The sequence below is a fragment of the Arvicola amphibius genome, chromosome 5, assembly GCF_903992535.2.
Source record: "Arvicola amphibius chromosome 5, mArvAmp1.2, whole genome shotgun sequence".
In the NCBI taxonomy this organism is placed as follows: domain Eukaryota; kingdom Metazoa; phylum Chordata; class Mammalia; order Rodentia; family Cricetidae; genus Arvicola; species Arvicola amphibius.
Window position 1 is genome coordinate 18209262 of NC_052051.1, and position 24921 is coordinate 18234182.

Consider the following 24921-nt stretch of genomic DNA (forward strand, 5'->3'; position numbering starts at 1 on the left):
TTCATGAGACTAAACCTTGGAATACAGTAAAAGAGCTGGGTGTGGGTCAGAAGGAAAGGCGGGGCTGGGCCATTGGGTGATGTATTGAAGAGGTAAGATGGAAGGAACCCTAAGGATGGGTCAGCCGAGTGGCAGCTGGAGCTGCATCTTGCAACACAAGCCTCAGAGGATGCAGGGGGAGGGGTCAGACTGTGACCACCTTGAGACCTGGACTGATTACTGGATAACATCATAGGATGTGTTGGCAGCTGACCTTGAAACTCAGTGACCTTCAGTCCCAGGGACAGCAGAACTGGAACTCCCACCATGGCATCTCCCCTGGGTGGGGGGGGGGGGGGTCAAGGCTGTGGATGATCTTGGAGATTCAGCTTATTGTTCTTGAGGTGGGAAAGTTATTCACAACCTGGTTTCCTTTTCCAGGCCTCTTCGTAGACTAGATTTATTCAGGAAAATTAGCTCCATGAAATCTAGAAGAATCAGTGCAAGTCACAGGACTCTGGAGTTTTGCTGGTTTTACTCCTTTATGGAGGAAAGGAGAGGAAGGGGTGAGGGCAGAAAGGGAACTGAAATCCATTGATGGCTTATTTTGGGCTGAGAGACTTTGATGGTCAAAGTGTGGAGGTGTCAGGATACCCTGCTCCCAGCATGGTGTCAGAAAGACTCTCACCAGTAACTGGACATGTGTCCTGACTTCCTTAAACGCCAGTTTACTCATTTGTAACCTGGGGATATGTGTATATACCTTCTAGGTTTGCGATTGTGATATAGATTTAATGAGACAACATTCGGATGCTTCATTCAGCAGCTGGCACAAAGGGACTGCTCCCTAAGTGTCTGCTAGGTTACTCTGGGAGGTGGGACTCATGGTCTCCAGTTAAGTATGAGGAACTTGAGGTGTGGAGGAGTCATTGTGAAGAAGTTTGGCTTTCGGTTCCTCTGGCAAGTCTCTGCTGACTTCCAGGCCAAGTCAGGTGCCTTCTCTGTGTGGCTTTGGCCCCCGTACTTCCCTCTCAGCTTGGACTGCAACATAGTATGAGTGCCCACTCGGAGGTTCAGCATACATACGCCACACAATAACCAGGCTCTGGATCCTGAGAATCAAACAAGGTGTTCCCAGCACCCAGCACCAAGATATATTCCCACTACACCAGCATATGAGACAAAGTTAACTATGTCACTAGTGGGGATGCCATCCAGGACCATCTGAATGGGGTTTATTTATTTCTTTTGTAAAGTCTCTCTCTCTCTCTCTCTCTCTCTCTCTCTCTCTCTCTCTCTCTCTCTCTCTCTCTGCACCTATACATGCTTCTGTTTTTTTCTATTGGAGAGGTGAACACAGCAAACACAGCCTCTCTTCCCTCTCCTTAACTTCCACTCTTTCCATTTCTGAGGAGCAAAATTTCCCAAAGAGAAGATGAATGTATTGTGCCATTGGTTTAGAAGGGAATAGGAGTCATTTATATACTTCCTTAGTACAGAAATAAGTAAATGGTAATAGGTCCTTGTAAGTTACAGGGAGACAATGACACGTGTCAGCATAGGGTTCTTAATCTTTCAACAACCGTTCCTTCCACTTTTCATTCCTAGCTCATCCAGTTCTTCCATCTGTCTTGAAGATTGCTAAATAAGGGACTTCAGCCAACCCCCATATATGAGCTGATCCTCATCTATTGATTCATTGATTTGTTGACTCATCTCTCCATTCAGTGCTTTGAGCTATTCTGCACCAGGTCCTGGTCTTGCAAGATTGCACAAAAGGAGACATGTCTCTGCCTTTGGAGGTAGTAGTTTGGAAAAGGTAGTCATATAGGTACATCAGTGAGTTCACAATTGTAAATTGATATAAATATTTGGAACTAGAAAGTTTTTGGAGAACTTTATCTAGCCTGGTTGGATCAGGGCACACATTCTGGCAGAAGTGACACTGATGGAGGGCACTGAAGAATGTTCCAGACAGAGACCAGCAGGTGTAAATACTTGGTAGAAAATTAGGACTCAAAGAAGGCTATGAACATAGATGATGGGGGCCCACTGGATGCTATAGGGGATGAATAGACAGGAAGTGGTAGTCTGTATGGGACCTTGAAGGCTCTTATAAGGATCTGGTTTCTGCCCTAAGAAAGGGTGACAGAAAGAGTCTGGATAAGCTGTGACACATATATGGTTTACTTTGAAAGTATCGTCCTGGTTGCTATGGAGAGAAAGAGGTATGCTTGAGTAAGAGTGGTACAGACCAGTGATAGGACGTGGAGAGCCAGGAAGTTCTATACTGGTTTGGAACCAGTGAGACAGTGGAGATGAGGACACGTCTCAGGGGAAGCCTCAGAAGGATGTGGAGATAGAGGCAAGAACCATTGTTAATGGGAACTTCTGGAAAGAGGGTGGCTCCCTAAGAAACATTAAGGATGTTGACAGAGGCTGAAGATGAGTTGGTAGAGGAGGCAGACGATGATCATGACCTTGGACCACATTACCTACCAAGCTTGTGGGATGCCCACTGTAGAAATTGGTGGAACATTATCTAATGTGTACGTACTCCTCCTGCTCTTAAGGCTCTGCAAATCAAGTCTGGACTCATTTGGTGTTTTCTAGTTAAATTAATTTATTTGTTTTCAGCTTTCATTCAGCCATAGTTAAACATCACTTTCCCTTTCTTCCACACTAAGTTTTTTGAGTGGAAAATGTGCCTTGTCAGTAAGAGGTGAACATGGTTCTACTTATCATCACTTTTGAGGAGATTTAATGAGATGCTCACTTGAAATCAGAGCAAATAAACATTTCATAGATTTAATAATTCTTAATGCTACTCACTTATTTATTGACTTATTTGACCAACTTCTATTGATGATATGGTTTTGGGTGTTGAAGACACCCAGAGATTAGGAGAGATGAAGTCTCAGTTTTCATGAAGCTTTTATTTGGACAAACAATGAAGTGAACTTGCAAACACAGTAGTTCTTGATGATACAAGGGAAAGCCTCTCTGAGGCATGACATTTGAGGGGGACTTGATATACGCCAACCATGCAGAGATACAATGGAGACTGGAGCCTGCTGTAGAATCAGTTACATGTATTCTTGAGGATATATTTTGAGGGATAGAGAAAAGACTAGGATCATGGCTCAGAAAGTGAAGGTAGGAATGGTAGGGGTGATAGGCTGTAGAAGACACATGGGCTGAACCGAGTAGAACTTTCTAGATTGTGAAAGATTTTTTTCCACAAATGAAAGTGAATGGTCTGCCCCGATGTCGTCCCTAGGAAGACTGCTTTCATTGTTGAGTGGAAAGCAAATTGTCAGACGTGGAAGAGGAATGGTAGGCGCAGTGAGGAGGATGCCGATGCTCACGGAAGGAGATCTGAGGGCCACCCTGATGTGGTCATCATTGGCTGTCTGTTTTCCCCTATGAGTTTCAGTGGATGACAAATACCCTATGCCCAGAGTGACTCTAATTTTGCTATTTTCATCCTAGCTGCCACTTTCACTATTTTACACTTCTAAGACGATGACTAGACAATCTCTTTCCTTTAGACAATCTATACATTTGATTTATCTTATCTTTTACTATTTTTTTTTTGCCAATTAAGTCATTGGTTGATGAGTGATTTTGTGTTATCCCCTGAGAAACCCAAGAGCATAGATAGATAGATGATGACAAATGAAATATCCTCTGGACAGTTAGTTGAGTCTGACTGTTTCTTAACAGACAGCTAAGTTTTAGGACACACTCCTGAAAGTTTCACTGATTTCTCAAAACCATGGGAAAGTATCACACTTTTTTAAAGGAGACACAGAGTACTTATAGCTTCACTTACAGCATATTTAGAGTACTAAATAACGAAGTAGCAGGGGATACTGAGAGGTGACCATGGAAGGGCTATGATAGACAGGATGTGACGGTAGAGGACGACTAAGTAAGGCCAGAGTGCAAGGAAGGGCATGGTCAAATCTGTGCTTCCTAGCTGCAGGTAGGAGGTAGAGTAGGAGGCTGCCATGATGATTCCAGGTAGCAATGCTCGGTCCCCAGATTTGGGCCCAGAAGTGGGGCTACAGGGAAGGAGGACACCATAATGGTTATTTAGACCAGAGGCTGAAGGTTCTGTTGACTGGTTGGAAGGATACATCAAGAGGCCAAGGGAGGCTGGGAATATTTCTGGATTTTTGAGTGTAAGTGATTGGAGAGCAGCAATGTAGATTATTGCAGCTACCAAATGCTTTACTTGCATGTTTTATAAAGTAAAATGAGAAGAAATTGTAAATAGCACAATTTTGCACATTTTTTTTCTGACCTCTTTCTGTATCCTTAGTTCTTTAAAACGAACCCAAAGTTCCTGGCATCAAAAGTAGGCCTCTACACTCCTTGACTATGGACTGGCACGTGGCTAACTTCATGGCTCACAGACTGTGGTAGAGACGATGCTAGACCAGTGCCAAGTCTAGGTCTCTACATCATGGTGGGCTGAGACTCTTCTGGAACCCTGTTATGTGCAGAAGACACCCTGCTGGCTTCAGAGACAACACCGAGCTGAAACCCACCTTATAAGCCGAGGCTCTCCTTAGACAGCTGAGTCCCAGATGACTGAATGGCTGGCGAGCTACCATTCCCAAGGAGCACAGCCGAGGACCATCAGCTGAGTCTGGCCCACAGCATTCTGAGCTGCACAAATGACATCGTTCTAATCCACTAAACTCATGGGCAGCCTGTTAGAGAGCAAGAGCAGCGTGACACGGGGACTTCTGAAATAGATGCAAAGCTGACGTTGACTCAGAAGTGTGTGCTGTCCTCGTCCTATTACAAAAGCACTCGACTGGACACTGGGGTGCTGACAGAGGGCTGAACTAATGTAACAAATGCCTTGAGGGGGTTAGGGATGGCTCGTGTTAAGAATGCTTGTGGTTCTTGAAGAAGACATGAGTTTGGCTCCCAGAACTACACAATGACTTGTAACCCCAGCTTCAGGGGATCTAATTCTTCTTAATTTTGTATGTACACACACACACACACACACACACACACACACACACACACACGCACACCACATAACACACACAAAACCTTTAATAAAAAGTACCATGATTAATAGTCTTCTGAAATTCTCAGACTCCTTTGTTTTATGAATATGTCAGTATGCATTTTTCTGGAATATGCATCTCACCTCTTTGATGACCTTAGTCCCTTGGCTTTTATTCCTGTCAGATGGACTTATGCTGGGGTTGGAAACAAGGTGATTAGCACTCCTGTTTGACCCCAAACTCTCTTAAAAGTCCCACACTCTGGGAAAAGTGGTCACCCTGCAACTTCCGTATGTGCTGTTTGTACGCGCACTCACAGGCTGGCATCAGAAAGCGAGGGAGGCTTTAGAAGGCCTGGCTTTTGAACAGTAAACCCAAGGTGCAGCAGGTTTGCTGTCCCAGCTTGGGTCCCCAGCTAGAAGGCACAAAAGGGAGACCCTGAACTCAGGTCAGCGTGGTGCTCACACTGAGGCTGTTCCTCTGTTCCTGAAGCTGCTGGGTTGGCAGAGGTGTGTACACTGCTGTGCTGTGAGGGGAGGGTTGCCTCGAAGTGCCCTCCTGAGCAAGGCAGAGCATACCTCTCTATTCCGACAACTGACAAAATGAGTTTACACCGGGGCAGAAGAATGGCAGGGCTCACTTACCACATCCTGCTGCATAGACTGGACCTTGGATTTGCTAGTGTCCGTAGGGGCAGAACCCAGTTCCAGAGGCCAGACTCAAAGTATCCAGACAGAGATGAGCCATGGGAGGGGAAAGGGACAGGAACAGAGGACTGACTTAATCTCCTTCAGGAACCTTCTTGATCCTTTGTTGAGAACTCTTTGTTTTTTTTTTAAATCCATTTTTCATACATTCAGAATTCCAAGCTGCTGAAAATTCCCTCCTGTGATGAGAAGCATTCACGACAAAACGTTCGGACTGATTTGTCTTTCCCTGAAATCAAAGGCGGCATTCTGAAGAGACCGCGCTTGCCACACAAAGGTGGCAGATGTTTGCCGAGATTATAGCTACACCAGCATTCTGCGCATTCAATCTCGGGAGCATTTCAATGTTTGAAAAGAGAAACCGTTTTGTGTCATTTCTGGATGCCTGGGAAGCTTCTGGTTCCATCAGTGTGGATCCATGGCTCAGGAAGGGTGTGGACAAGGGTGGGTGTGCTCACTCGCCCCCCCCCCCCACTTGGGATAGTCTATAGGGCAATTTCTGAGTAGGGCTCGGGTGTTCTTCCCAACAGGGTTCCTGCATACTGAACTCATGCATTACCACCAGGCTAACGATACCCAGTGAGTTTCTGAGCAACACTGGGCTGAAGTACAGCATGGGTGGTACAGCTCATAGGTCTTCTTTAGCACCCAGGAGTACCGTGGTGCTAGGTACAATGGTGTTAGGCCATCTAGGTAGGGATGCGGGGTCTTCACAGGCTGTGACTCTCTATCCTGTGAAACTGGTTGTCTGCATCCCACCTGCTAAGAAAGCTAATTGCAAGCTGAGTTGGCTTTTAAGTTTCCAGACGTTTTGCTTCTCACATCCTCTCCTCTTGATCCACCATGCTGGAGACCAGCATTCTCTCAGATTCTCCACTCCTCTCACCCCTGGGATGTGGTCAGTTACACAACCCTACACATTGGCTTCCAAAAATTCCACTAAGTCATGCTCCTTCAAAGTTCAATTCCAAGTCCAGCCCTCCTACCCTTCAGACACCTCAGCCCGTGTCTGTTGGCTCATAACTTAAAAAAAAATTTCTTTTCAAAATAGGGTCAGCTCCTCCCCATCCTTGTAGAGGCAGGACCTGTAGTAAGCTTTCTCATCAGGCTATTTATGGACCACCAGCCCTCAAATAATGACATGCAGACTTATTACTACTTTTGAAAGCTTGACCTTTAGCTTAGACTTGTTCTCAACTACCTCTTACAACATAAATGAACTTGTTTCTATTAACCTAGGTTCTGCCACATGCCTCTCACTGCTCTCCCTTTCTGTATGTCCAACTTGCTCCAGGTCTCTCTGGGGTCTCTCACCTGCCTCTCCCCAACTTTCTCTCTTTCCCTAGAAGTTCTGCCTAACCTTTTCCTGCCTCATTAGTGACCTTTCGCCTCTTTCTTAAACCATTCGGAAGGCACCTTGGCAAAGATACATCTTCATAGTATACGAAAAGATTATCCCACAGAAAGTGCCTATGTTTACTTCTTTAGGAAGCCTCCCCTGATACACCATGATGGCTCTTCTCTTCCTCTGTGCTTCCATAGCTTCTTGGATTCCTAAGGAAAGACTCAACACTTCAGTGGCTTTGTGTATCTTCTTTGTCGTCCATCTCTTCCAGGGATGTAGGGTAGATTTAACACCATGCTTCCGTTTTACCTGTTGCTGCTGCTGCAAAGCATGCTAAGCTGTATCCTGAGTGTAAGAGTGTGGAGTGCAGGTGTAGAGAGGGTTGGAATGCGCATGTCTCCTCATACTGGTTGAATGATTTGGGATGAATCAACTTCTTACATCTCTGCTTCTGTTGCTTGTCACTGGGGATTGTCAAAACCAACCTTTGTGGCCTCTCTATTGCACGTCAGCTCTAGAATTTCTTTTATTATTGTGATTAAAAATTCATGACATGGTACAGCTGCCACCCAATGCATGTTCACGCTGTTGTATAAGAGATGTCCTAAGAGTTTTCATTTTTGCAAAACTGAAGCTATAGACATCAAAGAACTTCCCACTCTCTCCTCCCCCAGTTCCTGGTAACAACTTTTCTATTCTCGGTATATGTATTGGTCTACTGTAGATGATCTCATGTAAGTAAACACATGGAGCTTATTCCATTGTGACTGGCTCATGTCACTTAGCATGAGGTCCTCAAGGTTCATCTATAGTGTGGCCTGTATCAGAATTTCCTTCCTTTTTTAAGGCTGAACGATATTCCATTTTATATATAGACCATTTATTTGTCAGTTGATGGATACTTGGTTTGCATATGCTTTTTGGAACATGTGATGTTGCTTTAAACATCAATGTGCAAATATTTCCTTGAGCTCCTGCTTTTAGTTTTGGATATATATATATATTATAGTAAATATATATGATATAATATATAATCTTGCTAACAGTAGCTAATTGTATTTTAATACTTAAAGAATAAACATACTGTTTTTCTTAACAGTTATACCTAATTTTACATCCCCACCAACTGCAAATGGTTTTCCAAAGCTTCATGTGCTCATCGGCACTTGTTAATTTGTTTTTTTTTTTGCACCTTTGGGTGGGCTGTAGTCACCCAGCTGGGAGTGGAATTCATTGTAGTTTTGATTTGCATTCTCCTAATGATGACTCATGTTCAACATCTTTTCATCTCGTCAGCCATTTGCTTAGAACTGTTGACATGTCTACAGTGTCTAGTTTTTCTATCTTAAATGTTTGTTCAGTTGTAGAAATTCTTCATACATTTTAGGTATTTGTATCTTATCAAACGTGATTTTTTTAAATTAGATTTTTTTAAAAAAATACCAATCCAAGTTCCCACTCCCTCACCTACTCCCATTCCCTCCACGTACCCTTCCACCCCACCCCATCCAATCCCCAGAGAGGGTAAGGCACATTGTTTTGTGGAAGGTCCAAGGCCCTCCCTACTATATCTAGGCTGAGCAAGGTATACATCAAAAGAGAATAGGATCTCAAAAAGCCAGTACATGCAGTAGGGATAAATCCTGGTGCCACTGCCAGTGGCCCCTCAGTCTGCGCTCCCAAACATGTGATTTTTAACTATTTTGTACCACTCTGTAGTTTGTCTTTTGTTTTTGTTAATAATCTTTTTGTCCACTATATATGGTGTTATATTAACATAAACTTTAAAAAAGTTATTTCAGTTTAAAGAAGTTACTTTAATTTTTGAGTCACAAATAATTGTAAATATGTACAATTATGTACATTTATGGGTCTAGTGTGTTGCTTCAACTGATATATCCATGAAATGATCAAATGTGATCACAACTGTTACCTTAAATTCTGTGCCCTTTGATTCAATTTTAAATTTTGATTATGGGATCCCATTTAATTATTTTTCCTTAATTTTCACATATTTTTTGTGTCATATCTAAGAAATCGTTGCCAAGCCCAACGTTAGGAAGCTTCTGCCACTTGTTTTCTTTTAAAAGTCTCAGCTCCTATGTGCGCATGTCTTCAGCCCATTTTTGGGTTGATTTTTACATACATTGTATGTCACGAGCCCAACTTTACTTTTTCCCAAGTGTGTATTCAGTTTTCTCAATGCCAGAGTGGAAAGGCTTGCCTTTTCTAGTGTGCCTTTGCCATTTTTGTCAAAGATAATTTGATCACATGCAGATGAGTTATTATGGTGCTATTTGACTCCATTGGTGCTTCTACATCTGCCTTTATGCCGATATCAGAAATCTGGAAATGTTAGGTACCAAACTTTGCTTTTTTTTTTTTTTATGAGACAGGGTTTCTCTGAATCTTTGGGACCTGTTCTGAAACTAGCTCTGTAGACCAGCCTGGCCTCGAACTCACAGAGATCCATTTGTCTCTGCCTTCTGAATGCTGGGATTAAAGGCGTGCGCCACCACTGCCTGGCTCAAACTTTGCTTTTTAATGTTTTTCATTACTCAGCATCACTTGAGTTCCATACGTATTATAGAATGATTATTATTGTTATTGTTATTATTATTATTGTGTATGTTATGAGGGAGGAGACCACACATGCCCCAGGTAGTATGTGGAAGCCAGAGGGCAACTTTTAGGAGTTGGTTCCACTGTGGGATCCTACGATAGAACTTAAGTTGTTGGGTTTCCAAGGCAAACACTTACACCTGCTGAGTCATCTCACTGGCCCACGATGGCTTTTTCTGTGTGGCAAAAATGTCATTGGGAGTTTTGGTAGGGGCTAATTGGATCTGCAGGTGACTTTGGGAGCTACTGATATTTAATCATATTAGGTCTTCTGTTCATTTCTGTCTCCCTTAGGGTGTTTCTTCGGTGTTTTGTGGTCTTTGGTATTACAGTGCTTCTTTCTTCTTTGGCTTCTTCCTAAACACTTTGTTCTGTTTAAGTGGAATCATTTTCATAGCTACTTTTTAGATCATTCATAATTAGTATATGAAAATGTGGCCACCCTTTGCTTGTTGATTTTGTATGCTGCAACTTTGCTGAATTTGTTTATTAGGCAATTCAAATGTTTTACTTCTGTTATCTCATTCAATCTTCCTGGCCGCCCAGTAAAGGAGGTACCATTCCCGTTCTCAAAGAGGAGGAAAGTGAATCTCAGAGGGCTTGGCTAACTTATCCAAGGCCACTTGATGGGAAAGACTCCCCGCCTGGACAGAGTGTCAGCAGGCTTACCCCACATCCCTTCTGGCTATGGCACCTACTCATCACTTTCTGATAAGAAGACCTGTAAGTGATAAGAAGTGTCTCATTAGGTAAGCTTGAAAGATGCATAGCAGAGGGGAGGAGGTTCCTCAAGAAGTTCTGTTTTTAAATATGCATTTGAAGAAAATGTTAATGGAGTATACAAAAATAAAAAGACATACAGCATTCCCAGTAAAAGGAAAATATTAAGGGGACTTACATTTACGGTATAGTCTAGCAACATTCTAATTTTAGGGGTTCTTATTTACTTGTTTGTATGTAGTACTGAGGTTTGAACCTGGGGAGTCATTCACGTTAGACGAGTGCTCTACCCCTGAGCCACCTCCACAGCTCTTATTTCATAAGTTCATTTGATTTTGAGACAAGTTCTTGCTAAGCCACCAAGTCTGGTTCAGTCTGTTTTTATATTTTACAGTCAAGGAGGGCAACAAGAAAACCCCTTTAAAGAGATAATCTTGGCATGGAATTAAAAGAGTTGCCTACAGACATTTTCTTTGCCCTCCTAAATGGAAGAGCCTTCTGTAGGATTCTGAGGGTTGGGATCTAAGCATTCTAAAGACTTCTTGGAAAGAGAAAGAAGCAGGTACCCTTGAAGATCCCAGGAATCAAAAGAGACAAACTTGGGAAGAGGAAGAACTGATTTTAAGAATCTGAGAATAGGGGGCCCTGCAGCAAAGGGTGCACAGGTTTTTCCCAAGGAAACTTGGACCTGAGGCTCAGAAATCAACTGGGGACTATATGATCTGCCAATACAACACCCGTGAGCCCTATACCCATTGCTTTCCACAGTAAGCCCTCTGTAACTCCATGGGACTTAGAAACAAATTTCCCTATCTCCACACACTCCCTAAGGGAGGATACTTCAGTTCGTTCAGGATAGCAGGATGAACAGTGACAGCATGGGTAGCAAGGCTCTGGTGTGAGGGTCTTGCTGAGGTCTCACAGACACAAGCATTGCCCTAGGCCACGGTAAGAGGAGACAGACTAGCAGAGGCCACGGGGCCTGAGCTGTGTGTCCCTTCCCTGCTGGGTTTTGCCGGGCTGCCTCCAGCTAGCCTCTCTTTTGGCAGATCTAGGGTGAAGCTGAGCTTCTCTCGATGGTGCCTGCAATGCTGTACTAGAGAGCAGGGTCCTGCTCTTCCTGGGTCAGGCCCGGACCCAGACTCTTGCACTTGGTGCTTTCTTTAAGGAAGTCTCTCAGATCCCTGGCTAGAAACCAAGAGGGCAGGATTCTTCCTCTTTCGAGATAACCGTGTCTATTAGTCCAAAGACCCAGGCAACGGGAAAGGGCCTTGACATGCCACACTCATGTTCTGTTCTTGCTTTTTTTTTTTTTTTTTTTTTTTAAGAAAAGACTGCTTTCCCATGGTTAGGGGAGAAGTCAGACTTTCCTGTTCCTCTTGGGCCAGGCATGAAGCAATTTTCGGCTCTGATGTTGACACTGGGTCAAAGCCTCAGACTGTCTCCCTGGGCAAGACTCCTTGGACTTCTCAGCTCTGACCTTTCTAACGCGAGTATGACCAATGGACAGAAGCAGCAAGAAGCATTCGTGGCCTTAGTGGAGGGGAGCAACTGGGGAATTAGAGGCAAGGGTTGAGACAGTGGATTTACCTGCGTGAGTTCGACCATCAACTTCACTGCTTCAAGGGTAGGAAGCATCGGATAAGTTACTTAACCCTTGAGTCTCGGTTCCCACCAGGAGAATGGGGGATAAAGGACAGGAAAGGTTAAACAAATCTATGTAGAGAGTTAAGTGTAAGGCACGGAGCACGACAAGATCTCCATGGGCTGGACTCCTTGAGGTTACTACAGGTTGTGGCTCAACCTTTGTTTTTCAACAGTAGGAAGTGCTAGGCATGCGCTCTGCTGTTGAGCTACAGTCTTGCTCTCTTTTCCTTTTTTATTCCGAGATAAGGTTTCACTAAGCTACTCAGGCTAGCCTTGGCTCACAGGCTAGCCTTGGCTCACTGTGTAATACAGGCAGGCTTGCGATATTCCTTGCTCAGCCTCCTGAATAGCTGGGATTAAGACCCACACCATTGGAACAGTCATGCCAATGCTTAGTGTGCCTAAGGCAGGACTGTGCAGATGGAGAGGAGGGCTGCAGGTTCAAGTCTTAGCTCCACCCATGACCAGCAAACAGAATGAGTTCAGAAGAACTAGTATTCTTCTCAGATCTTGACTTCTTATCTTGTGTTTTCCTTGCCCGGTTCTTATTGAAGGCTAGGGGTGGGGAAGAGTATTGGTTACTTTATTTTTTCTGTATTGCAACAGACTATATAACAGAAACACATTGTGTGAGCAAAGATTTATTGGGGGCTTGCGTTGTCAATGGGTCCTTCATGGTAGGGAAGTGTGTTGTTTATTGATGTTTTTGCTGCAACAAAGATACCTGGCAAACAGCTTGAGGTTAGTTCCAGGGTGTAGTCCATCAATGGAGGCAGGACCTAGAGGTTCTGGAGCCATGAAGCAGAGAGGGATGAAGACTTATTCATTCTTGGACCCCAATCCCGTAGAACACTGCTTGTATGTAAGGTGGGTTTTCCCACTTTTCTTAACCTAATCTAGATAATCTCTCAGACATGTCCAGAGAGTTCTAGGGTGCTTCCAAATCCCATCACATGGCTAGTGAAGATTCACTATCGCAGAAGGCGTGGCAGAATCGTAGTGATGGGAGGGTGTGGCAGTGATTCACAGTCTGGCAGAGGTAGACAGGGTGCTAGAACCAGGGGCCAGGCTGGAACCTTCAAAGGCCCCTTCTTGTACACTACTTCCGCCAGCTCAGCCACATCACAGAAAGACTCCACATCCTCCCCAGACAGTGCCATTAGCTCTGGAAGCAAGTGTTCAAGCAACTAGCCTTCAGGGTCATTTCAGATTCCAGTCCTAACAGGAGGTTTAGTGCAATAATGCATGCATGTGTGTGTCAGCAGCATGGGGGACCTGCAATAACCAGTTCCATTATTACAAAGGAATGGAGTTAAGCTACTCAGTGGAAGGTCTGAACCCTCGCGGTCTGGTCACCCAGAAATATGTGAGGGTGCCCAGTCCTCTGGCCTTCTGTGTGTTTAGAGAATCAAAAGGAAAATTAAGGTCAGTCTAGTCTTTGTAGCTGGGTCCCTCATTTTTTCACTGGCACAGTGCCAAGCTTCTTTTAGGCCTCCAATACATGCCTGTCAAATTCGAGAAAGCTTTGTTAAAGTCAGTGCAGATTTGTAAGAGCAGGCCTGGCTTCGTGGGCAGGACCCCATGCTCGGAAAAGCCCCAGGCCATTTTGAAACTTTTAATAGCATCATTTCCATTTTGCACCATGCCCTACAAATTCTGTAAAAAGGGTTTTGTGTACAGGCAAATAAATGATGGTTGAAAGTTAAGAGGGTCATAATTTCCCTCTCAAAATTCTCCAGTGTTTCCCCATCACACTCAGAAGAAAGCTCAGGCCCCTTCATGTGACTCTCTGGTGCCACCTGATCCACCCCAGCCTGCTCTGCTGATCTTGGGGACTGTGCTTCCCTGTTGTCTAGACCTGCAGCCATCCAGGTCCGGGCCTTTAAGAAGAGACCTTCTGCTCACTTCCCAAGTCATGTCCGGCTCTGCCTGCACTCCTAAGTAAGCTCCTCCTGACCACTGCCCAGCCGCCCTGTCTTCTTAGCCCACTTTACTCTCTACAGTGTTTTCAGATAGGAGCTTGGTGGCTTCTTTTCAGTCTGTTTGTTTACCATTCACCAGTAGGCCAGAATGAATGAAACCAAGTCTCCTTCCTTGCCTTGTTCCCAGAGCATCGCACATCCCTAGGCATACAGAATAGGCCAGAATGGATGAAACCAAGTCTCCTTCCTTGCCTTGTTCCCAGAGCATCGCACATTCCCTAGGCACACAGTAGGTGCTCAATAAATATTTGTTGACTGAAGAATGGATGGATTTGCCAGCACTGGGAATCTGATCTCTCAGAACTCTCTCCAGTGGCTCTTGCGCAGTTGGTCCCACATATCTGGGGGAGATGAGGAAGTTCATGCAGCCCAGAGCCCTGCAGGTAAGCAAGGTGTCCACCATTCTCATCATTTCAGAGACTATAGGGGGCCAGAATCCAGTGTCGGGTCCTTGCTTTGGACCTGCAGCTGGAAATATAGAGGAAGCTAGAAGATGGTGTGACTCAAGAGATAAGCAAAAGAAGAGAAGAGAGCCATAGTAGGCAATGGGTTGATCAGAGGCCACGTATCTCAATGCTCCACTTTATAGTAAAGTATATGAGTGTGAGAGAGAAAGAGACCCATTCTGTATCAAAAATCAAAACCAAGTTGAACCAATGAAATAAAAAGAAAAAAATGATTTAGCAAGGATGAGAGTTAAATATAGATAGGGTATTAAGTGTATTTATATGTTTTGATATTTATTAAGTATTTGGAACATTTGGGGCATGAAGACATTGCTGTATAAATATTCACACATTAAGAAAGAATATCTCAAGCTCTTCTGCCATTTCAGGAAATGTACAAGTCCCTAATCCTTTCATCGACTCATTGCAGCCTCTTGGTGAGGGAGTGATGATTTATCCCCATTTTACAGATGAGAAAATTAAGGCCCAAGCTGGAGACTGACAATGTTGGAATGTGGCTCTAGTCTGGCTGACTTGGGCTGGGTTCTTTGGCTACTGTCCTGGGTGACAGTTAGGAGCAGAGATGGCCTGGCATCTCTGGGCTCTTGCTGAGTGCCAGGTCCTGGCCTGGTCTGAGTGGAAAAGATGGGTTGATTCATATTTATTCTTCTGGGAAGGTTTATTACTCATGGCTCCTTCATGCTACAAGCATCCTCTCCACCCCCAACCTTGCCCCCAAGGCTCTGTGTTGGGTGCTGCAAACAGGCAGGTGAAGTGAGATGTTCCCTGGCTGTAACAGGGTCCCTGGCTGGAAGGGTTGTTGGAGTATGAAATACACACCCAAGAGTGGATGAACTTCTGTTCTCCTGGGTGCCGGCCATCCCTACCTAGATGGGCACAGCTTTCCTGGGGGTCATTTGTGACTGAGATCCTGGACATACAAGAAAGACTTAATAGCCCTATCAACCAGGTGGCCTGCTTGGCCCTTTCATCAAGGCCTCCATAAAGATGGCTGTGACCCACCAGTGGGTCACCTGAGCTGCGAGGAGACTCTCAGGTGCTATCTCTGGTTCCCTATGAATCTTCCACAACTGTTTCAGATCCAGCTCAGCTTCCACTGCCTGGCTTGACTGACCTGAAACCTTCCAGCCTGTCTCGTTCCTGGCAACTCCTCCCCACACCCTGTGGGTAGCACCCAAACAAGCTTCTTGGGATTTAAGGTGGGTCGATCAAGGTAAGTGTTTCCTCTTCAGTTCTTAGCAGATGCCCAACCCCAATGACACCCATTGACCTCACTCACCTATTCACATCTGCTTTTCTTTTATGGGTAGGTACATTCACCTAACAAATATTCAGTGAATTCCTACTGTGGGATAGGCACTGCATTGGGCTCTAACGATATAGCTATAAATAAATCAGTCATAGCTTCCACCATCACTGTGCCCACACTAGAGAGGCCGGTGTAAAGAAAGCAATGAGGAAAAATAATTACATATTTAAAAAGGTGAACAGAGGGAAGGAGCCCAGTGATAGGAAATCAGAGCTGACTCATGTTGGCTCATTATTTGAGGGTTTTTGTGAGGCTGTTATCCAGTCTAGATATTAGGAAAAAAAGCTAAGTAGTATAGATTATCATTAAATGCATTATATTAAAATCAAAATTAAAATGAAATGTATCATTGTTATTTTTGCAACTACCTTTGCATTTGAGGTTCTGTACCGTGGATAGTGGGTGGCCATGCTTCCTTCTCTAAGGCTACACCCCATGGCTTCATATCATGAGCTTGGCATTGACCACGATGGGAGCATTCTTCTGTGAGAATTGACAAGCACAAGAGATTGGGGCTTTTCTTTTCCTCTGAGAACCAGCTATTCACACTTCCTGTGCTATGACAGAGGACCCAGAGGATTTGCCTTCAGGTAGGTGAGTCACGGAGAGCTCTCTGAGCTGTGTTGGGGGACGCGTTTGCCAAGGCAATGATGAGAAAGAGGTATCGTGTATCCATGACTATGGAGTTTCTGGTAGAGAAGATGAACAAGAGCCAAACCTCTGTCCCAATGGAAAAGGAAACAATATGGGTGCTTGTGGGTACCTGGGGCTCTGGCATCGTGGGTGAAGGGATGCACTTCAGCTGGGAAAGCAGATAGATAGATAGATGGCAGATCATAGAGTGACATTTGGGGTGTATGAAGGAATGTGCACATGACCGAGTTAGAGCTGAAAGCTACAGAGGATGCCGTGGGTCCCTCTAGGACTTGCCATTAGTTCCTGCTGCAGCAAGTAGCAGTGCCCATCTGTAGAAGGACCACACTACCCGACTCCCACAGATGTGCATTCCACCTCAGCTCTCATTGTGCCCATAACTTTCTCTAGAACCGCATGGGAGACGGGAAACGGGGAATTCATTCCCGGGGAAACCTTCAGCCAGGAGACCATGAACTGGTGGAAAGTTTCAGCCTTCTGTTCTTCAGCCTCTGTACCCTTCCTAGAAGGAAGTCACTTCCTAGAAGGAAGTCCTGGTGTGCTCAGACCAACTTTGCTTATAGTCATGACCCTGGTAATGCCTTTATATGTCAGTTATTCTGCCTTCCTGTTGTCTCCTGCTCCTTCACTCATGCTTCCTGGGGTCACCTCCCAAAGCAGGTGCTTCCACCCAAGTCCATTCTTAGGATCTTGAAGGAACTCATAGTAAGGTGGTAAAGCAAACCCAATGAGTGGGAAACTGGACACAAAGGAAGGGCTCAATGGGGTTGTGTCTCTGTCTCTGTCTCTCTCTCACACACATATATGTATATATATACATACATACATATATATATATATATATATATAGTAGATGGTGATAATGATGATGATGATGATGCCTTTGGATCTACCTTCAGGGATTCCATGCCCTGCGTGCTGGAATCTGTATTGACTGTGGACAGCCTAGCTTCTTCTCTGAGGTCTGTGTGCCAGTCAGGAGGTAAATCATGCCCAGAATCTCTGTGCGGACCTCTCTAGAGGCCTTACTCTGTCTGTTGAGATGTTTGGTTGCCACCCTGCCTTGGTGACTTGGCCCAGACTCTGGGTGCTCATTTTCCTAGGCTGGCCCCTCCCCTGGCCTACCTCCTGTCTTATCATCTTGTTTTGCTGAAGTCAGACATCTAAGTCTGGTGGTCTGGTGAGTTCTCCTGAGCTCTGAGTGTCCTACACAGTGATATAGCTGTTCCCCATCATTGGTCATGTGTCTACACAGATTTATACACTGAAGGCCCCTGTCATGGGAACTGCCTCCACCTGTCCCATCCTGGTCAAATAGGATACTTAGCATGGCCTCTCCCTTAGTGTTTCCAGTTAAGCATGAGTTATCAACACAGCCCAGTGTCTGGCAGGCTCAGCTCCCGCAGTGAGAACGACAAGGCTGAGTGTCTCACAGGGCAGCCAGCCAAGGGCACCTTGTGCGTTCATGGTGGCAGTTCCATACATCCTGGCTTAATTCTCATCTGCTTGCTTCCCGCTTTGCGCCCCCTTTCTTGATTCCCTTCTGCTTTGCATACCCCAGTGTGGCTGCCTTTGGGGAATTGTTGGTGGGGCAGTGGGGCCCTTTTCCTCTCAAGACAGTCCCTTATTCCTTGCACAGGAACCTGCCTGCTCTCCCTCCCTCCCTCTCCCCTGGGGGCCTGGCTCCCTTCCTCACCATCAGTCCCTCCTGCTCTTCCCTTCTGAAGCTCCCCAGAACATTCTGACTCATCCTCTGACTCAGGTGGAGTCTATTTCTGTTCCCACGTACTGCTCCCGGGTGGGCTGTGGATCACAGCTGTCACCTTTGTTCGTGTATGAGAGCGTGGTGTATACGTGCCTGTGTGCATATGTGTGCAAGTGAATGAATGTATGCTTGTGTATGTCTGGGCATGCATGCGTATGCACATGCAAATACATGTGTGTGTCTAAGCCTTCTTCCCCCTGGCAGCTGGGAAGGAGAATTCTCCTGCCTCTTTTCCATTCTGTATGTCACTCCCTCCCCCAGTCCCTCAGGAGCAGACATGCATCCTCCAAAGTCCTCGGTGAGTTAGACTCTGGGAAAATGCCACCCTGATCTCCCCCCAAAAATTGTTTTATTCAAGGAAAAGTTTTGAAAAAATGTCCAACGTGATGGTCCTAGTCTGCAACCCCTACTCTGGAATCTCCTCACTGTAGACCTGGAAGCAACCAAGGGGCTAAGGCCAAGTCTTCATTTCATACTTTGAGTTGAAGAGATCCAAATTTGTTAATAACCAGACTCAAAATCATCCAGCAAGGTAGCATCCATGTTGGATTTGGATGCTTGTTTCCTGTCCCCAGCCAAAATGCTACCGGTTTTCTCTCTTCTCTCTCTCCTTGTCCTGTCTCCAGCAAGCCCCTCAAAGCCTGTGCTGTCCAGCTTGGTGGCGACCAGCTAGGTGAGGCTACTGAGTCCTTGAACTGTGGCTATTGAGATGCCTTCTGAGTGTGAAGCACACTGGATTTTAAAGGTTTAGTACAATGCATTGTAAAGCAAATTATTAGCATTTACTTGAAATTTGTTATATGCACTGGTCAGTATTTTGTTGTTTGTTTTTATATTTTGTAAATATAACACAAATCAGAGTTATCTAGGAAGAGGAAAACCTCAACTGAGGAGCTGCATCCATCAGATTGGCTTGTGTGTATATCTCGGGGGACATTTTTAAAATGAATGATTGATGTAGGAGGGCCTAGTCCACTGTGGGTGGTGCCAACCCAGAGCATGTGGGCCTAAGGCATAGAAGAAAGCAGTCCAGTAAACAGCTTTCCTCTATGGCTCCTGCCTCAGCTCCTTGAGTTCAAGCCTGCACTCCTCCGTGATGGACCACGACATGGAAGTGTAAGCCAAGGAAACCCTCTCCTCCCCAAGCTGCTTTTGGCCAGTGCTTTACCACAGCCTCAAAATAGTCATTATACAATTAAATGATTTATCAACGCATTTAAAATTTAGGTATATTGCATTAAATAAAATATATTTAAAAATCAAATTCACCCATTTCTTTTAATTTCTTATAGTATGACTATTAGGAAAATTTAAATCACATACAAAACCCTGTGTTTTGAAAAATTTTCACTGGCAGGACCTAGGCAATGCCTACCCCCTCCTTCTAAGGACTCAATAACAAATCAAAGTTTGATTCTACCAAAGTTCCTTCTGGGGAATCAATGACTTGATTGAGCTTATTTGCAGAGCATGGGGGAGGGGTTCCTGATGGGAGCATGCAAGGCATTCCTCCAAAGCAGCCCTACATGGATAATGGTTTTCCCACAGGTACATGGATAGAACCCCTTCCTTAGCCCGTATACTCTAGGTCCTCCCTAAGGCCCAGAGGCCACCTGCAATCAAGGCAAAATTGCACTGAAATGATTGGGAGGTTTGGGTGGATACCCAGGTGAGGTTCAAGGACCCTCCTTACTGTATCCCAACCAGCAAGCCAAGCAAGGATGATCTTTTGAAAACAGGCGCAGCTGCACGGAATGAAAATGGTGGCTGTTTGGCTCAGGGACCGGTCCTGCATGACCACCCTCCTTGTTTTCTCCCTCACTCTTTTCCCTCCTTTTCTTTCTCCATCCTTCCCTTTCCTTCCCTCCCTTCTCTTCTCCTCCTCTGCCCTCTCTTCCCTCCTACCCCCCCACCCCCGTACTGTTCTTTTCTCTTATTGCTCATATAAGGGATCAACACTAAATGCCAGGCATTCCTTTGCCATGGAGATGTGCCCTCAGCTCCCACTGCTGTTTTTCACAAATAAAGTTATTGAAACAACTCACTCGACTGTATGAGGTGTATGGGCGACTTTGCTTTGGAGCAGCAGTGCTATGCTGGAGACTCAAAGTCTAAATTTTGCATTTCCTTGTTCTTCACAAGCAGTGTTTGTTGATCTTCTGCCAGACCATCAGTTACACTGAGCTTCAGGGTAAACCGGCCTTTCCCCAGAATACATGTTTAAGACCTCTTAAGCCAAATGAATGACTTGATAACCGTTCAGAAGATAGTGGGAGAGACCAATGCATGTCAGATCATGTGGTCAAGAGATAGCAGCCATTGCTCCCAATGGTCCTAGACATGCCATGCCGTCCTCTTTCTTGGTGCCCGGTCTCCTTTGTCTTCTTCAGGCCTCCTCCATTCCGCTACTATAAAGCATAGCAAAGCATTGACCACTCCTGACATCTTCAGTAGCCTGGCCGTTGTCACTAGGAGGAAGACACAGTGGAGCACAGCCTTCCTTTCTTCTGGCTCCACCTCGCACAGCCTGCACAGCCTGCACAGCCTGCACAGCCTGCACAGCCTGCACAGCCTGCACAGCCCTGCACAGCCCTTCAGCCGTTCCTTCCCTGCCCTGGGCTTTCCCTGCCAGCACAATGGGTCCACTCGCGTGGCACCACCCTCTCTGTTCACCATGCCTCTCCCCACTCCTGTTCTGCAAGTCAAATGTCCACCTTCTAGGCTTTACTCCAACCTTTTTTTTCCTTGAGACACACACCATGGCACATTGCCAGTTTGAGAGTCTCTTTTAAATAACTGTCACCGTGAAGATAAATGACTGGAGGCAGTCACGTTCGCACAATACTTTGTGTTCTTCTTCACTGTCCTGCTAATGATAGTTAGGTTGATCCCAACCCTAAGGGAGAGGGGACCTCCCCCACCCCCCCGCTTCTCCTGGCCTGGAGGTGGATATGTAGACCAGGCTGGCTTTAAACTGAGAGATGTTTTGTGTATCCTATGGCCATCCCCCCAAACTTTCTACTTGTGTTGTTGTCTTTTTAATGTCTTCACAGAAACTTCACACCCATTTTACAGAAGAGGAAGCTGAGACCCAGAGGTGTGTTATGGAACGATAAGTGGTCCAGAACTTCACATTCAGGGCGATGGGATGCTATAGTCCAAAGTCTTCATGGGGCTCTCCTTGAGGAGATATAACCTATCCTCTAACATCTGGGTCTTCTGACTTCGTTCTAGGTCCTAGAATTTTCTTGCCCAGTCTTATGGAGGCCTCAGTGTATCCACAGCAAAGTGAGCCAAGACCACTCCAGGGGCCTCTCTATGGCTACTCATCAAGTCCTCATCTCTGAAGGCTTTACTGAGCCCTGTAGAAGTCAGTGGTTCTCAGCCTGTGGGTTCCCACTCTCTGGGGGCCAAATTACCCTTTACAGGGTCACATATCAGATATTTACTTTGCAAAACACTAGCAAAATTATGTAACAATGGCAAAATTGCAGTTATGAAGTAGCCACAGAAATAATTTTATAGGTGCAGGTCACCACAATATTGAATGGTCCCAATATTAGGACGGCTGAGAACCACTGGTATAAGTGAACTCTGCTTATATTTAGGTCTCATAATTACACACACACACACACACACACACACACACACACACACACACACACACACACACACACATATTAGGGAATCCCTCCACAGTTACCCAGGCCAGGGTAGATCCGTGGCCGTATAGAACCCAAGTCTTCACCTTCTTATGAGTCCTGTATCATTTGCTTCCCTTGCTGAACTGTAAGCATCACAAGGACAGGAACTTCATTTGCTGCATTTTCTAAGCTTTTCTCAGTGCCAGGCACCTACCAGATGCTGGGTGACTTTCTGAATGAGTGAGGGAAACTTGATTTGATCTCTTTATCTGGAGGATAACAGGGAAGTAGAAAGCCATGTGAACTTCTGTTCTTGAGCCCACCTCTCCCTGTGTGACTTAGCATTGAGGATTCTAGTATGTGTTAAATAAGAAACAATGGGGGGCTGGAGAGATGGCTTAGTCGTTAAGAGGATATGCTGCTCTTGCACAGGACCTGAGTTAAGTTTCTAGTACCCATGTGAGGTAGCGTGAATCACCCGGAAGGGGGAAGCTGATGTTTCTGGCCTCTTTAAGCACCAGCACATATGCACATATCCCCTCTCCCCACATATATGCATCGACATATACAATAAGATAATTTTGCCAGGCACACATTTAAGCCCATCTCTTGGGAGGCATAGGCAGGCAGATCTCTGTGTGAGTTCCAAGCCAACCAGGTCTACATAGTGAGTCCCAGACTAGGCAGGAATGCATAGAAAGATTTGTTGTAAAATATTATTTTAGGATGTGTTACATTTGTTTATGCTGTGGAACGTTTGTTTTTCATGATGCAAAGATGTGTTACATTCTTTTATGTTGTATTTGTTTAACTCGGTGAAACTGTGATTCTTTGCCTGTCTAAAACATCTGCTGAATGGCCAATAAATAGTGAGGCACAAGAAAGGCTAGATGGGGCTGGCAGGCAGAGAGAATAAACAGAAGGAGAAATCTTGGAGGAGAAGGAGGGGCACGAGAACAAGGAGAGACTGGCTAGGGGACAGTCACCCAGTCACACACCCAGCCATGGAATAAGAGTAAATGTAAGGTATAAAGAAGTAAAAAAAAAAAAAAAAATGGAGAAAGCCCAGAGGCAAAAGGTAAAATTTAAGTTAAGAAAAGCTGGCTAGAAGCAAGCCAAGCTAAGGCTGGGCATTCGTAAGAGAGAATAAGACAGCATGTGATTTATTTAAGAACTGGCTGGTGCCCTCCACCCCCAAAGTCAAAAGAGTCAAGAGCCCAAAGAGTGAAAAAAAAAAACCATCAACATTTCGTCGTTCCAATGTGGACCTAGAGTAAAAGAAAATCCAAAACAGAGATTCTGTCTCAAAAAACCAACAAAAATAAAGCCCACGAGAGATTGAAAAAAATCACAGGCTTTTATGGTCTGACCTAGGTGCAAAACCCAAGACAGAAAGCACCATCCTGGGGCTGGGGAGATGGCCCAGCAGGCAAAAACACTGGTTGTGCAAGCATAAAGACCCGAGTTCAAATCCCTAGAGCTCATGTAAACAACTGAGTGGAGACACACCCCAGTGCTATGAGTGACGGGGGCTGATGGCGGAGTAGGGGTGGGGTGGGGGCAGAGTCAGGAGGATTGCTAAGGATGTGCTGGCTACCAGTGTAACTCCAGATTTTGTCAGAGACCCTGCCTAAAGAAAACAAGATGGGGGAGTGACAAAGCATCCTGTTATTTCTACAAATGCATGCACTTGCACGCACACACACATGCACACACAGGCACACATACCCTGCACATCCCCCACTCCCCTCTCTTCCCCTGCCTCTGTCCTGTGGGACCTGCAGCTGATGACAGCTGAGAGACAGGTCCTCTGTCTGAGTACAAGCAGACGGGCTTGTGGTCTGGACAGGGAGTGGCACAGACTCCCCACCCTGGCCCCACCCCAGGGAGTGAGGGAAGTGGGCCAATCAGTCATATGCAGGACAGCTCTTTGGAGTCTGATCACTAATCAGAACCCAAGGGCTCCCCCGGGCTCTTTCTCCTGCTACCTTCATGGGTGTAGCTTGAGAATTTCAGTTTCTATCTGCCTCAAGGAAGGCAGTGGCAGGTGAGGCCTGCAGCGATTAGATGGTTTATACCTTCCCTGCCCCTCCTCTCCACATCATAGGGCTTGGTTGTTGGGCGGGAGGGTCCACCTGCTGTAGGACCCCTGGGAATCAGCCCCAAGGGCATGCCTGGCTACCTGGTGAGCAACTCTTTCGGTTTTGCCTGGGCCTGTCTGGTTTTAAAGACTGAAAGTCCCACTTCCCAGAAACTCCCCTAAACAGTCCCAGGCAAGCCAGGATGGCTGGTCCCTTCACCTGGCTTGCACCTGAGTGATGAGTTTCAGTCCTAAGCTCAGCTTCTTTGGCCGCTGGCCACCCTCATCAGCATTTCAGCGAGAGGCTGCTGCTCCCTGCCCCTCCTCCTCTTCCCTTGCATGTGTATGTGCGATATGTATGCATGTTCCCCTGTGTGTGTGAATGAGCGCGTGCAAATGCATTTGGAGATTGATGTCAGATGTCGCCTATGATTGCTTTCCACTTTATTTATGAGGCAGAGTCACTTGCTGAACCGGGAGATCACTGACCTGGCTAGTCTAACTAGCCAGATTGCCCTGCAGGATTCTTTGGCTCTCTGCCTCCTGAGGGCTAGGGTTGCAGGCAGACCACCACCATACCTGTCTGGTTTTTCTGGGGACCCAGAACTGTGCTGCAGGTGTGCACAGCAAACACTTGCTTTATCCACTGTGCCATCTCTCCTGCCCCTGCAGCTTCTTTTTATGGTCTAGGCTTGTGATAGGCAGCAGCTGTCTCAGGGGGTTGAATTTGGCCTTACCACAGGGCACCTGTAGTTAATTCCTTAAGGCCTAGTGTTAAAGATGATGAGGGTTCTGTGAAGGTCTGTGAGGTGGGAGGATGAGGACCTGAGCTACTGCCACTGTGACGATGCTGTGTTGAGTTGGCCTGAACCTGGAGCTGTGTCCATGTACAGTGTCATATATATACATATACACACACACATATATACATATACATACACATACACATACACATACACATACACAT